Below are 14,754 nucleotides of genomic sequence, written 5' to 3'. Positions count from 1 at the left end.
TATCTTTTTATAGTAAAACTACTGGTTATACATATGCAATTCAGATTTACAATTTCTTAAATACTGTCTTTATTCTTTGAGAATTTTATACAATAGATTTTAATTAAAATAAAAAAAGTGCATTCCAATATTACAAGGGCTACAGAGACAGCCTGTCAAACAAAAAAAATAATGAACCTGGCGGTGAGGGCGGATGTTTCTGTTGTTAAGCTTTCCGTGCTGTGGTCAGGTAGATGCCTCAAGCCTCTTACAAAACCCAATATGTTTTTTTCTGGTTCTGCCTCTTGTCAGCCAAAGCAGCACCATGCTGTCTGTGCTCCTAAACCTGATCTGTACTGGTGAGTCCTGCTGGGAATAGATGGTGTGGAATAACAGGGTGGAAATATCATCCTGGGCGGCTGAATCTGCCTACAGCAGAAACACTGGGCTCCACGTTTTATATTAGTACATGAGTTCATCCTAACTAAGTAAACTCTGATTATAATGTACAGAGGCCCAACAAGACAGGGCTGTCAGATGGCCAGGCTACTGGAAAAACAAAAATCACTCATCATGAGTTTTTCTTCCCAGGCCTCTTCCTAGCACTGAGGACATTAGCACAAGCAGGTGAGTCCATCCTTAAAACCTTGAGATACTATATATCATATAAATAAATAGGTTTCATTCTAAGAGGAGAGCAGGCATCACAGGGTGTTGGCTGGTGGCTTCTGTGAGTGACTTGTTGGTGAGTGTTTTGAATTTCAAAATTAAGACCCTGGAAACCTGCCTATCAGTCAGTTCTTTCCCAGATTGTCCCAGACACTGCCCTTGGCTGGGTCAGGCATCAATTTTGATTGGATGAAATTTTATTTTTTGGTTTTTCAACACAGGGTTTCTCTGTGTTACCTTGACTATCCTAGAGTTTACTTTGTAGACCAGGACATCCATGAACTCAGATATTCACCTGCCTCTGCCTCTCAAGTGCTGCAATTAAAAGTTTGGTCCACAGCACCTGCTGGATAATCATTTTTTTAAAAACATGTCTTCCACACTGCCACAGTCCCCACCTGATCACCTCCACATGTATTGAGATTTTAATGTTATGATTTATGACTTTTTTAGATATATATGTCACTGGACAAATTATTATGAGATTATTTTGTCTTTAAACATCTGTGCTACAGAGATAATTTCTGTACCATCACCACACTATTATGACATCTAATTTTGTTTTGCTTTAGTTAGCTAATTTTACTTTTTCTACATGACGATATTTTCATGTAACTCATTATCAGCCTTTTCTTTCAGCTTCAAAAACACCACAGCATTTCCTGAGCTTATTGTGATGAACTTTATCTGCTGCTGTATTTCTGAGAAAATCTTTATATGCTTCATTTCTGAACAGCACTGTTGCTGATATTTGTAGACAGTGTTTTTTCTGTTTTCCACGATCTGGTCACCCTGGTCTCTTGTGTCCTGTAGATATTTGCTCAGAAGACTACCATTAACTGTACTGGGAATGCCTCATATGTTCTTCACTTCTTTTGTCATTCTGATATCAGAATCTCTTATGATAATTATACATTCTGTGATCTTGATTATTTGGTTTGAATTTGTTTCATGTCATTTGCCCGTCATGGACCTGACCTTATTCTTTTTTTTTATGTTTCAAAAATGTTGTATAGTTTTTTCTGCTTATTTTATTAGCTACTTTTTATGTCTTTTTGTAAATATTTTACAAATTCTTTGAGAATTTCATATAATACTTTTAATAATATTCAAACAGCTCCATAAACTCATCTCGCAAGTAAACCTCAACATTCCTTTATACTTTCTTGAATTTGTATGACTTGTAATTTGGGATTTGGATAGTGTTAAAATATCTGGTCATTCTTTTAATTGTATTTTTATTCAATTTTTGTATTTACCTCTCAGATTATAAAGTGCCCAATCTAAGCTCACTCATTCTCCTATTTTATCATGAAGTATACTATTGAAATGCTCTCTTAACTTTTTAAAGTTTATATTCATTTGATGAGTGAGTGTGTGTGTGTGTGTGTGTGTGTGTGTGTGTGTGTGTGTGTGTTTGTGAGTACATACTATTTCACAAGTGTGGAGGTCAGAGGAAAATCTACTGGGATCAGTTTTCTCCTCTCCCCATTTGGGTCCCAGCAATGGTTTTCAGAATCAGGCTAGGCAGCAATAGCCATTACCTACATATACATCAAGCTAGTCCATAAAATTTTCCAATTCAGTAGGTGTATTCTTTGTGGGGGTGGTTTTCAAAGTTCTTATGTTGTTTGATGATTCCTTTAAAAAATTCATAACATTTGCAACCTAGAGATTTTTTTCATAGTGAGATCACATCCCTTTTCTTTAATAAAATATGTTTTTCTCGGCGCACGCCTTTAATCCCAGCACTCGGGAGGCAGAGGCAGGCGGATCTCTGTGAGTTCGAGGCCAGCCTGGGCTACCAAGTGAGTCCCAGGAAAGGCGCAAAGCTGCACAGAGAAACCCTGTCTCGAAAAACCAAAAAAAAAAAAATATGTTTTTCTCTGTAAATTTAATATTTTTGAGACTTTCATACATGAGTGCTATATATTCATCATTTCCACCCCCTGGCATGTACCCAAAGAACCTGACATCCTATGACATGGATGCTTGTTCCATCATGTTCTTTGCTCCTCTATTCTCAGTAGTTAGGACAAAGGAATAACCTGCATGTTCTTCAGCTGATGAATGGATAGTGAAAATGTATTACATGTACACTGTGGAATACTATTCAATAACAAATAACAATGAAAATTAGTAAGGACATAGATGGAACTAGGAAGTATTATACTGGTCAAAGCAATACAGATCGACAAAAACAAATGACATATTTTCTCTTTTGTCTGTGGTTCATAGCTCCAAAGCTTTATTCATGTGAGTGTTTTTTTGGTAATAAATGACAGGGATTGTTTTTTATTCTTCTCTCATATATCATGTCCTGACCACCATTTCTGCTACACCCTCTCCTCCCAGCTCCCCCTTTCCTTTTTCCCAAGATCAACTCCTCCTTTCTTTCCCTTCAGAAAAGAACAGGCCTCCCAATGGTATCAACTGAGCACAGGATAACAAGTGACAACAAGAGTAGATGCATACTCTCATGCCAAGGCTGGGCAAGACAACCCAGTAGGAGGAACAAAGGCCCACATGTAGGTTCAAGAGTCATAACAAATAACAACACCCACTTCTCAGAGTCCCAGAAGAACACCAAGCTACACAACCATAACATATATGCAGAGGAGCTACCTTAGACCCATACAGGTTCCCTGATGGTCTCTTCAGTCTTTGCAACTGAAGGCCATGAGTCCAACTTAGATGAACCCTTGGGTCATGTTCTGATGATGCCCTTGACCACTCTGGCTCCTATAATCCTTCCCCTATCTTCCTTGGGCTTCCTGGAGCACTGCCTAATGTTTGGCTGTGGATTGCTGCATATGCTCCCATCTGTTGATGTATCTCGTCTGATGTTGAGGTCTTTGATCCATTTGGACTTTAGTTTTGTGAAGGGTGATAGATATGCATCTATTTGCATTATTTTACATGTAGTAATCCAATTAGACCACCATCATTTGTTGAAGATGATTTCTTTTTTTTTCCCTTGTATATTTCTGTCTTCTTTCTCAAAAATCTAGCCTTGCAGATTGACATTTGGGTCTTCAATTCGGTTCAATTAATCAACCTCTCTGTTTTAAAATCAATACATTATGGATTTTATTACTATAGTTCTGCCGTACAGCTTGAAATCAAGGATGGTGATACCTCTGGAAGTCTGTTTATTTTTCAATATTGTTTTAGCTTTCCTGTTTTTTTTTTTTTACATGAAGTTGAGTATTATTCTTTCAAGGTATATAAAGAATTGTGTTGTATTTTGAAGGAGATTTCATAGAATTTGTAGATTGCATTTTGTACCATGGCCATATTTGCTATGTTGGTTTTACTGATATCTGAGTATGGGAGATGCTTCCATCTTCTGATATTGATTTCAGTTTCCTTCTTTAAAAACTTGAAGTTATTGACATACAAGTCTTTCATTTGCTTGGTTAGAGTTATTCCAAAGCCATTTTATATTATTTGTGACTATTGTGAAGGTTGTTGTATCTCTAATTTCTTTCTTAGCCTGTTTGTCATTTGTATATATAAGGGCTACTGACTATTTTTAGATAATCTTGTATTTTGCCTTTTAGATAATCTTGTATTTTGCCACTTAGCTGAAGGTATCTTTTGGCTATAGGAGTTCCCTGGTAGAATATTTTCGGATTGTTTTTGTATACTATAATTTCATCTGCAAATGATGATACTTTGACTTCTTTTTAATTTGTATCTACTGGATTTCATTCAGTTCTGTTTTTGCTGGAGCTAGAATTTGAAGTACTAAAATGCATACATACAGAGAAAGTGGACAGCCTTGTGTTTTTCCTGATTTTATTGTAATTGTTTAGAGTTTCACTCCTTTTAATTTGATATTGACTATAGGCTTTCTGTATATTGCTTTTGTTATATTTAAGTACATTCCTTGTATCCCGAATATTCCTTTACCATAAAGCTATGTTAAATGTTTTTCAAAGGCTTTTTCAGCATCTAATGAGAAAATTATGTGGACTTTTTTTCCTTTCAGATTGTATGCAATAGATTACATTGACAAATTTTCATATGTTGAAACAGCCCTACATCTCTGTGATGGATCCTACATGATCATGGTGAATGATCTTTTTGATGTGTTCTTGGATGAATGTTGAGAGTATTTAATTGAATAATTTGCATCAATGTTCATGAGGGAAATTGGTCTGTAATTGTATTTTTATGGAATCTTTGAGTATTAGGGTGACTGTGGACTCATTAAATGAGGCATTGTTACTTCTGTTTCTAGGAATAATTTAAGGAATATTGGCATTAGCTCTCCTTAAATCTGGAAGAATTCTTCACTAGAATCTATTGGCCCTATACTTTTGTCTTCTAGAAAATTTTATTGACAGCTTCTGTTTCCTTGGGGGTTATAGGTCTGTTTAAATTTCTTATCTGATCTTGATCCTACTTTGGAAAGTGGTAGCTATTGAGGAAATTGTCCATTTAATTTAGATTTTCCAATTTTGTATTAGAGGTTCTTAAAGTATGCCCTGATGATGTTTTGGGTATATTCGGTGTTTGTTGTTATGTCCCACTTTCATTTCTGATTTTGTTAATTTCGATATTCTCTCCCTGCCTTTTAGTTACTTTGGATAAGGCAGTGTCCATGCTGTTGATTTTCTCAAAGAACCAACTCTTGGTTTTATTGATTCTTTATATTGTTCCCTTTGTTTCTCCTTTATTGGTTTCAGCCCTCAGTTAGATTATTTCCTGCTGTTTTTGATGTGTTTGTTTTGTTCTGTTCTAGATCTTTCAGGTGTGCTGTTAAGTTACTAATATGAGATCTCTTCAATTTATTTATGTAGGCAGTTAGTGTTATGAACTTTTTTTCTCTTAGCATTGATCTCATTGTGTCCCATAAGTTTGTGTATGTTGTACATTCATTTTCATTGAATTCTATAAAGCCTTTACTTTCTTATTTCTGTCTTGATCCGTTTTCATTCAGTAGAGGGTTCTTAAGTCTCCATGATTTTGTAGGCTGTCTTTTGTTTCTGTTTCCTATAATTTCAGCTTCAATCTGTAGTGGTCTGATATGATACAGGGGTAATTTCAATTTTCTTGTATATGTTGAGACTTGCTCTGAGACCTACCTCCACAGCGACTCACTTCTTCCTACAAGACATCTACCTCAACAAGGGCACTCCTCCTAATAGGCCCACTCCCTCTGAGGCCATGGCCTTTCAAACCACAACAGAAGTCTATTTTGTTAGATATTAGAATGGCTAAACCAGCTTGCTTCTTATATCTATTTGCTTAGAAATTCTTCTTCCACTGCTTTACTATGAGGTGATTAGGTAATGTTTATCTTTGATGTTAAGGGTGTTTCTTGTATACAACAGAAGGATGGGTCCTGTTTTTATACCATTCTGATAGTATGGGTGTTTTTATTTGGGAATTGAGTCTATTGATATTGAAAAATATTAATGACCAAAAATTGTTAATTCTTTAAGAGCCCTGAAAACACTCTGCAATCAGGGACAGTTTCTGGACAGGGTCTATGATGGCTCCTGGCTGGTCAGTGTTGCAAGATGTCTACCATGGCTGACTGGAAGTATAGCTTGGAGACTACCTGGTCTTCACTACAGAGACTAGCTATTGTCTCATTCCTCAGGAATATCAACCAGGTAGATACATATCAATGACCAACATTCATGCGCTGGCCATCATGAGTCCAAATCCATTCTAAATGTAAGTAAACAAGTTGTTGTGTTATGTTGTACTCCAAATGCTTCACATACAAGGAACCGTGAAATGATGGAGAAACTATATGTTGGCCTCTAACTTATCACCCTTAGTACAGAAACATGAGCCTGTATAACCTCTGTAAATGAAAATCTTTATGAAAGTACATAAGGAGAAAAGTACTTCAAAAGGCTCATTCCCCCTGACTTGTTATAAATATTCTCAATTCTGTGGTCCTGGGGGCGATCTCTCCATTGTCCATGAGTTTTGGAATATTCACGATGTACTTCTCATCTGAATATTGTTATATTTCTAGATTGGTGAATCAAGAGCATTTCTTTTCTGCTACCTTGGTTGAATCAACTCTGATCTATCATCTCACTCACATTAACCTTTCCTTCTACACTTCTGGTGTAATTTCTTCTTACATTACAATGTTCATGATGAAAATTACTTCTTTATTCAATACTCAAAATTCCAAGCTTGGATCTTAGCATGAAAGTTATATAATATATATGTGGTAGTTGGAGCACACTTACAGTCTTTGACTTAAGGCTTCTGTTGCTGTGAAGAGACACCATGACCATGGCCATTCTAATAAAAGAAAACATTGGATTGGGGCTGACTTACAGTTCCAAGGTTTAGTCCATTATCATCATGGTAGGAAACATGGCAGTGTGCAGGCAGACATGATATTGGGGAAGGAGAAGAGAGTTCTTCATCTTGATCCACTGGCAGAAGAAGGAGACTATTTCACACTGGTAAAAGCTTGAGCATGGGAGACCTCAAAGCCTGCCTCCGGAGTGACACACTTCCTCCAACAAGGCCACACCTACTCCAATGAGGCCATGCCTCCTATTAGTGGCATTCCCTATGTACCGTGCATTCAAACAGATGAGTCTATGGGGACCATAGCTATTCAGGCCACCACAATCTTTTGTAGCCAACACTTCAAAATGACCCTATTAAGTCTGAAACTTTCTTTGCAGAAATACAACACATAAAAATCTACTCAACTCATAAATGAAACCCCTGACAGACAAAACAAAGATTGCATCAAAGCACAACTTGGTGACTCTATGGGTTTACTGATGTTATTAATAACAGTGTAGTTTAGGGGTATCTTACAGAAGCAAGGGGTGACTCAAACCTGTACTAAAAGCACAACTCTATATAGGTGCTTATCATGAAAGCCAAAACCCTAGAGCTCTGTACACAACTTGCAAGCAACTCAACAGGTCTTAGAAATCTCATTATAGAGCTCAGCTGGCCAAGTAGCTTACTTTTTCTATAGAGTTGGAAAGGGTAACTGGTGAATCTTGGATGCTTCAGCCTCCTAGGGCATAGGAAGTTTGTTTACTTTCTGATTATCCTGAGCCTCTCAACCTCTCACATTAAAACAGGGATGTTTCAATTCAGAGAAAATTGTTCTACAGAAGATCCCAACAGAAGTGAAAATTGGAAGCTCAGCTCTCAGGGATAAAAGACAATCATTAAATTTTTACTGTGTGCATCTCTTTGCAGGTGATCAAGACAAACCTTTACTCTCTGCTTGGCCAAGCCATATTGTTCCTCAGGGACATCATGTGGAATTTCAATGTGACTATCATAGTGATTATTACACACTCAAGTTGTACAAAGAACATGGTAATCTTATCCCTCAGATCCATGGAAGATCATTCACAGGGAAATTTGTCTTGGGCCCTGTGACACCAGCATATGCAGGAACATACAGATGCTATGGTTTTAATTATCAATCCCCTAATGAAGCTTCAGCATACAGTGACCCTCTGAAGATCATAATTTCAGGTCAGAGATGACATTTGTAGTATCTTTTCATTCCCAAAAAAATCTCTCAACCCTGTAATTGTCTGAAAAAGTATTAGTCAAAGGCTTGGATTTATAAAAGAATATTCAACATAGAGAAATATGTAATGTTCTGGGCATAATATGATACACAAGGACATGCATTTTTCTAGTCCCTAAGGCTTCCTGTGTGTTCAATAAGTCAAGGAAAAGTTGGGCTGGAAGATGGAACTCAGATCTTAACCAGTTGATATCAGGATGCAAGAATATCCTGAATTGTTCCCAGTCTGGAGAACTACAAGGGTTGATATAACAAAATAGGGAAAAATTCAGTTGTGGGCAAAAGAAATCATCATGAGGAGACACCGTGTCACAAACTCTAATCATGGAGGAAGGGTCCAAGTGCCAAGGAATGCATGAGGCTCTAGAAGCTGGAAGGCAAAAAAATGGACACTTTCCTAGGGATTTCAATAGTTACTATCCCTGAAGATACTTGATTTATGCCATTTGAGCTATTCAGAATTCTGATCTCCACACTTATATTCTTCTAAGAATCAAATTTATGGTAATTTGTTATGTTAGCATTTGGAAAGTAATATAGGAACTCATGTCAAGGGCAAATTTAGAAGCATGGAAGGGATGCTCTGAGAGCAGTAAAGTCAGGATGCTAATTCATCAACATGTTGGAGGGAAACAATGCTTCTGATTCTGGATCAGGAATGCCTTACAGAAGTTTGAACCATGGAGAGGGCTGAAGTGTTTCCCTAGTGACTATGGTCAATACTAATTCCTTTATCCTACCAAGGATTATACCTTATCCAAAGTAGCATAAAAAGGACACATAAAGCACCCTAGTATGAACATTGCCATGTTTCCTACACTCTCCAATCTTAGAAAAAGACAATAGTGTCTATGGAAGAAGGGTTCAAAAGACACATTCTCACAACAAGCCAGTGGGAAAATATTGTGCTAATTCTAGGGTCAAAGAAGTGGGAAATGAACACAAAGATGGAGGAGTCTGTGTCCAGAGTTGAAACAGACAAGAACAATTGTACCGGAGCACTCATAGGAAGAACAGACCAAATGAGGTAGAATCATAAGTCTTCAAGGACACAGAGATTTTGATCAGTTTCATACAATTTCTTTATTCTTAGGAATCTACAGGAAGCCTTTCCTTTTGGCCTCACAAACTTCCCTGGTGAATTTAGGAGAGAAGGTGACACTGGAGTGTCATTCAGAGATTATGTTTGAATCTTTCACTTTGACTTCACACAAAAAAGGAATAATCAAGGACTTTCTCCAGCTTTCTCCTGAAAATCATCTTGGGAGGTCCCAGGCTAACTTCAAAATAGGTCCTGTGACACCTGACCATGCTGGGACTTACACATGCCATGGTTCTTACAATCACACACCATATGAGTGGTCTGAATCCAGTGACCCTGTTGACATAAAGATCACAGGTAAGAAGGTGTTGCCTGCTTATCATTCTCTTTGTGATACAGAAAAATAATTCTATACACTAAAAACTGTGGGAGGTCACAAGGAAAATGAGTGTGGGAAATTTACATGAAGCCAACGTTGGTGAGTGTTTTACTGACATAGAGAATGAAAAGAAATACATAAGAACAGACCATTGGTTATAACATAAAGCACAGATACAGATACAGGGAGGTGCAAAGGAGTCATAAGTAGAGATAAACAGAAAATGGCGATTGGGTGAGCATGATATGAACCAGAGAGAATGAAGTCTTTCTATTAACATTCAGAAAATTTTTGACTTCTACCTTTACAAGAAGTCTACCAAGAGAACCAGACATACAATGTATATGACCTGAGTCAAAATACTTAGTTGGGCTGTTTCTTAATGAATCCTTATGCCTTCACACAGGTAGACCCCAGGAATTGCTGGGAATTAGTAAACATGGAATGTGTGCTAAGAGAAAAACTACAAAAAGACAGAATCAATCCTAAATGGAAACTTTGAAAATAGAGATGGAAAAATTATAGCAGATGTTAAATATTTCAAGACAGAGCTTGTCAGACACATATCTGGCTTTCTTGGTAGAATTCTTATAGACATAGAACCCAAAAACAAATTCTAAACCAAATGCTTGGGAGGCAGACAATAGATCACACTTGAGCAGTACACACACTGAGAGGAATAAGAGAGGAAAGATCACCATGGCCACTGTTCAAGAGAAATATAGATGTTTATGGGTTATTCTGTACTTTGAAGTGAGATTAATTAGTGGAAGTTGAGGGACAATTGAGAATAATAGCATTAATATAATTAATAATCTAGATATATAAGTATATGTAACAATAATTTTTAAAAACAATTTAAACACATGAAATGATATAACTGTATTTCAATTTCAAAAAATAAGAAATATTTCTTAAAAAGTATAAAATATATATTATGTATATTGAATGCACATGAATATTTCATAATGATGTCAATTGCTAGATAAAATTTATTATGTTATAAAAACATATATTAAAACACAGATGGAATGAACCAATGAAAATAGAGGCAGAAAATATAAAAAAGCAAAAACTGTCATAAAATATTTGAGTAAGAAGTGAAGTCATAGACTAAATATGATAACATAGAATGGAAAAGAGAGAAGGAGAAAAAAGAAGAGAGGGAGATGGTGAGAGGCAGAGAGATCACAGAAATGGAATTATGAAGAGGGAACACTGAGCAGTGAATAAACACTAGTAAGAAACTCTATAACTGTCTCTGGCTCTTTTCTTCCAGGTTTATATAAGAAACCTTCTCTGTCAGCCCTAATGGGCCCTGTGGTGATATCAGGAGAGAACATGACCTTGTCCTGCATCTCTGACCATCAGTTTGATATGTTCCATCTGTCCAGGGAAGGGGTGCCTCAGGGACGTGGGCTGGCTGCAGTGCAGAGTCACAACAGGACATTCCAAGCCAACTTCCTTCTTGGTCCTGTAATCCAGAAAGGCAACTATAGATGCTATGGCTCTTTCAGCAACTCTTCCCATGTATGGTCATCTCCAAGTGACCCATGGTACCTTCCTGACACAGGTAAGAAAGCCTCATATAGATCCCATGTCTTGTGACTAATGAAATACTAAAACCATGTCTGGGAACCATCCAATTGATAATAGAGAGAAAGTATCATGGGGAACTACAGTGAAGGATTGCTGTGCATGCTAGTGTCATATATGTATATGTGTGTGTAAGATATTTATATACCTATATATGTGTATATATGTAAACAAATATGTATATATGTCTATGTATATATCTGACACATATATATGTAAATATGCATATCTGTAGACATACATGTACCAATAATTATCAGAAAAAAGAAGCTATCAACTTAAGAGTGGTGTGGGGACATGTAAAAGCTTGGTGGTAAGGTAAATGGAAGGGCCTGGAGACAGGAAAGAGATAAAGAAATAGACACACTCATATTTAAGTTGAAAACCTTTTATAAAAGACAAGGAACTTGATACATGGTATCAAATTACAAAATGATGGACAGGGAGCCTCCCAAACACTCCTTATATGACTGCACCCACACTGGGAGATCTGTGTGTCCAGGCAGATACTGAAACAGGTCAGGACAGACTCATTAGGGATGAGGTTCAAATCAGTTTGGGAAGAGCAGAGATGGAGCAGCCCTCCTGAAATCTCACTCACACAGATCTTCCCACAGCATTCCTCTTGCATCATAACAACTTGCAATCCAAAGAGAGTCTACGCCTAGAGGAAAACCACATAATGGTACCCTATGACTCTAAAGGTTCAACACTAAGTGGTTTCGTGGGTGCTGGTCACTGTCCAAATAAAATAAAAACCACACTCCATAGGGAAAGGCAGACAGGCTCTTGATGACCCTTCTCCCTCTCCTGTCCATTTCTCTGGTAAACTCATCGAGAAAATGCACTTCCCGTATAGAATCCACAACTAATGAGTAATTGGTCCCTCTTCTCTACTGTGAAAACTTAGGAACCAAAATCTCCTTGGCTCATTTTTTGTCTCAGTTCCATCCTGGCTCATTAGTCTTAACATTGTCATCTCTGCTCTCTGATTCTTGAACCCTGCAACATTAGAAGTTGTTTAGTAACAGTATGAGAAATATAAGGACTATCTGTCTCGAATTTTTATACCTGACACATTCTGCGAGTGAAAAACAGAGTAAATTTTATTCCCTTCTCAGGATCAATGAAGAGCTCCTTCTAGCTCTGTTCCTCATAGAGAGGGGGTAATGGGGCCTGCAAAAGGAATCAAGCAAGCAGAATAGAAGATTTTATATAAAAATACTATTCTGACAGAATAGCCTTGACTTCACTTTTTCCCGACAAGAGAATTAAATGTCTAGTTCAAGGTTTTGTAGAAGTAGAAGTTGTAAAGCAGCTTAACTGAGCACTGGTGTCAATCTCAGATGGAGAAACTGAACACATGATTTACACATAGGGTCCTGCAGTTTTCTGCCAATGGCATTATGTAAATATATTCCTGGATTGTGGCCTTCTGCTGGGCCATAGTCAATTTACTAGTAACAACACTCCTAACACTGACTCTCTTCTGAACAGTTATCAGTTGTCTATAGTACCTTGAGAGGGGTAGGACTTCATGTTCACCTCCACTGTCTATGCTGGGATTTTCTCTACCTTGAGCTTGCACTAGTCTTGGGCATGCAGCCACATCCTCTTGTGGAGTTCATCTGTGCATCTGCCCTACTGTGTCCAGAGACACTTTCCCTGTAGTTATCCATAGACTCTTTTTGAAATTTCGTCTTCCATCTCTTTCACAATGATCCCTGAACATATGGAGAAGATGTTATGTAATGGTCTCATTTATGGACAAGAATTATAAAATCTCTTATTCTGTGCAACTTGTCCAGTAGTGGCTATCTGTATAATTACCATCTACCATAAACATAAGTTTCTGTACTAAGAGTTGAGAAATGCATGAATATATGGGTCTAATGATAAGTCATTATGAGTCAGTATAAAACTGTGTCCATTTAGCAAAATAACAGGTGTAGATTCTCCATCAAGACTCCTGTCCTATAGAAACATTATAGTAATTATTAATAAATAAAAAAATTAAGAAATCTATCAAAATAGGGACCCCAAGATGTACCTCTTATTGGGTCACATCTTCCTCCAGATAACCACAGGAACCTGCATATTCTGATTGGGCTGTCAATGACCATGATCTTTGTTGTCCTCATCATCATCCTCCACTGTTATTGTTGCTCTGGCATAAAAAGGAAATTTCAGGAACAAGCTAGTGAATGTCATCTGAGTAGTGTGAGAAACCAAGACCAGAGAAATACAGGTATGTGTTCTTTGTTTACAAAAGGATACTTTCACCAAGACAAGAAAACTGAGGCAGGGTTTTCTAGAGAGGAACTAGAGCCTTGGCTCTTTCCCTCAACTCTCAGAACACTGAGAAATTTCTGAACGAAAATTCATCATCTTCACATCAATTGCATACACTGATATCTAGAACAAGGTTTTACAAGAGAGATGGGGGAAAGAGGAATAGAGGAAGAGAGAGATAATGCTAAAGAGGAAATTATTAAGGTACAGCATAGGTGGGGTGTCTGTGACTATAAAGAGGCAGAACACATGACTCTGCTTTGGGGAAAGTGAGTAACCTTGTGTTTTAACATACATTTCACTAGTACATTGGATTTGAAGTGAAAATGCAGTGCTTATTATGTGAATTTAATTACATCTGTCACCTAAAAATGCAGCCATCATGGACCAAGACTCAGACGTGAGAGCAACACTGAACAGACAGGTGGGTCCTCCTGAGTCTGCTCTCTTCCACACAGTCTAATATTCCTTTATTCGCTGCAACATTGTGTGCAAACAATATCACTTGATGTTTACCTCTTCCTAGGACCCTGAAAGACAAGAAGTGCAGGAGGTGGCATACTTAAAATTTGATCAGGTGATCTTCAAACAAAAATTGACCACTACCAATTCCCAGATTCCCAAGGAATTTTCTACTAATCCCAGTGTGTACATGGAAGTCAGAAAATGATAAATTGAAATCAAAGATTGTCTGTACCCCCATGAGTTCTCCAAGATCTGAGGAAGTCTTCTGTAGAGTCCACAGCCCTTTCTCCAGTAAAGACTGATAGATGCAGTGAAATAACAGCTGAAATCTGAGACAGAGGTCTCTAACTTTGGGACCATCCTCATTATTCTCATATGATTCTCAAGGTGAATTTCCTTTACTTACAAAGGTTATGGTCCTCACAACCCACTCAACAGAAATCAAACTCTATTGTTTAGTCCATGGATCTCTATTTCATTTCATGCTGGAGACCTCTGAAACCTGACTAGCTATAAATTCTAAACTTACTTGAAGCTGTAACCATGTTGGGTATTTCACAATTTCAAATCAACAAAAAACTCACACTTTTGTAAGTATATATGAGTAATATAACGTTATACAAAATAATGGGTCTCATCACAGTTTCTTTTATGTATGTGTATTTTGATCATATTCATACCCAATTACCCTACATTGACTTTCTTCCACACCTACTGATATCCTTCAAAAAGCCTACTCTTCACATTGTGCTTCAACATATGTTGTTCTTTGTACTCCAG

At 37.3% G+C, this 14,754-nt stretch overlaps 1 pseudogene; it reads left to right on the top strand.

Moving 5' to 3' along the window:
- The first annotated feature begins 304 nt into the window (after window positions 1-304).
- Window positions 305-14,179, top strand: LOC128124178 (killer cell immunoglobulin-like receptor 3DL1; annotated as a pseudogene).
- Window positions 14,180-14,754: the final 575 nt, after the last annotated feature.

Source organism: Peromyscus californicus, unplaced genomic scaffold, assembly GCF_007827085.1.
Source record: "Peromyscus californicus insignis strain IS unplaced genomic scaffold, ASM782708v3 Scaffold_4__1_contigs__length_199733344, whole genome shotgun sequence".
Taxonomy (NCBI): domain Eukaryota; kingdom Metazoa; phylum Chordata; class Mammalia; order Rodentia; family Cricetidae; genus Peromyscus; species Peromyscus californicus.
The sequence above is the reverse complement of the archived record's forward strand: the minus strand, read 5'-3'. Positions and strand labels throughout refer to the sequence as shown.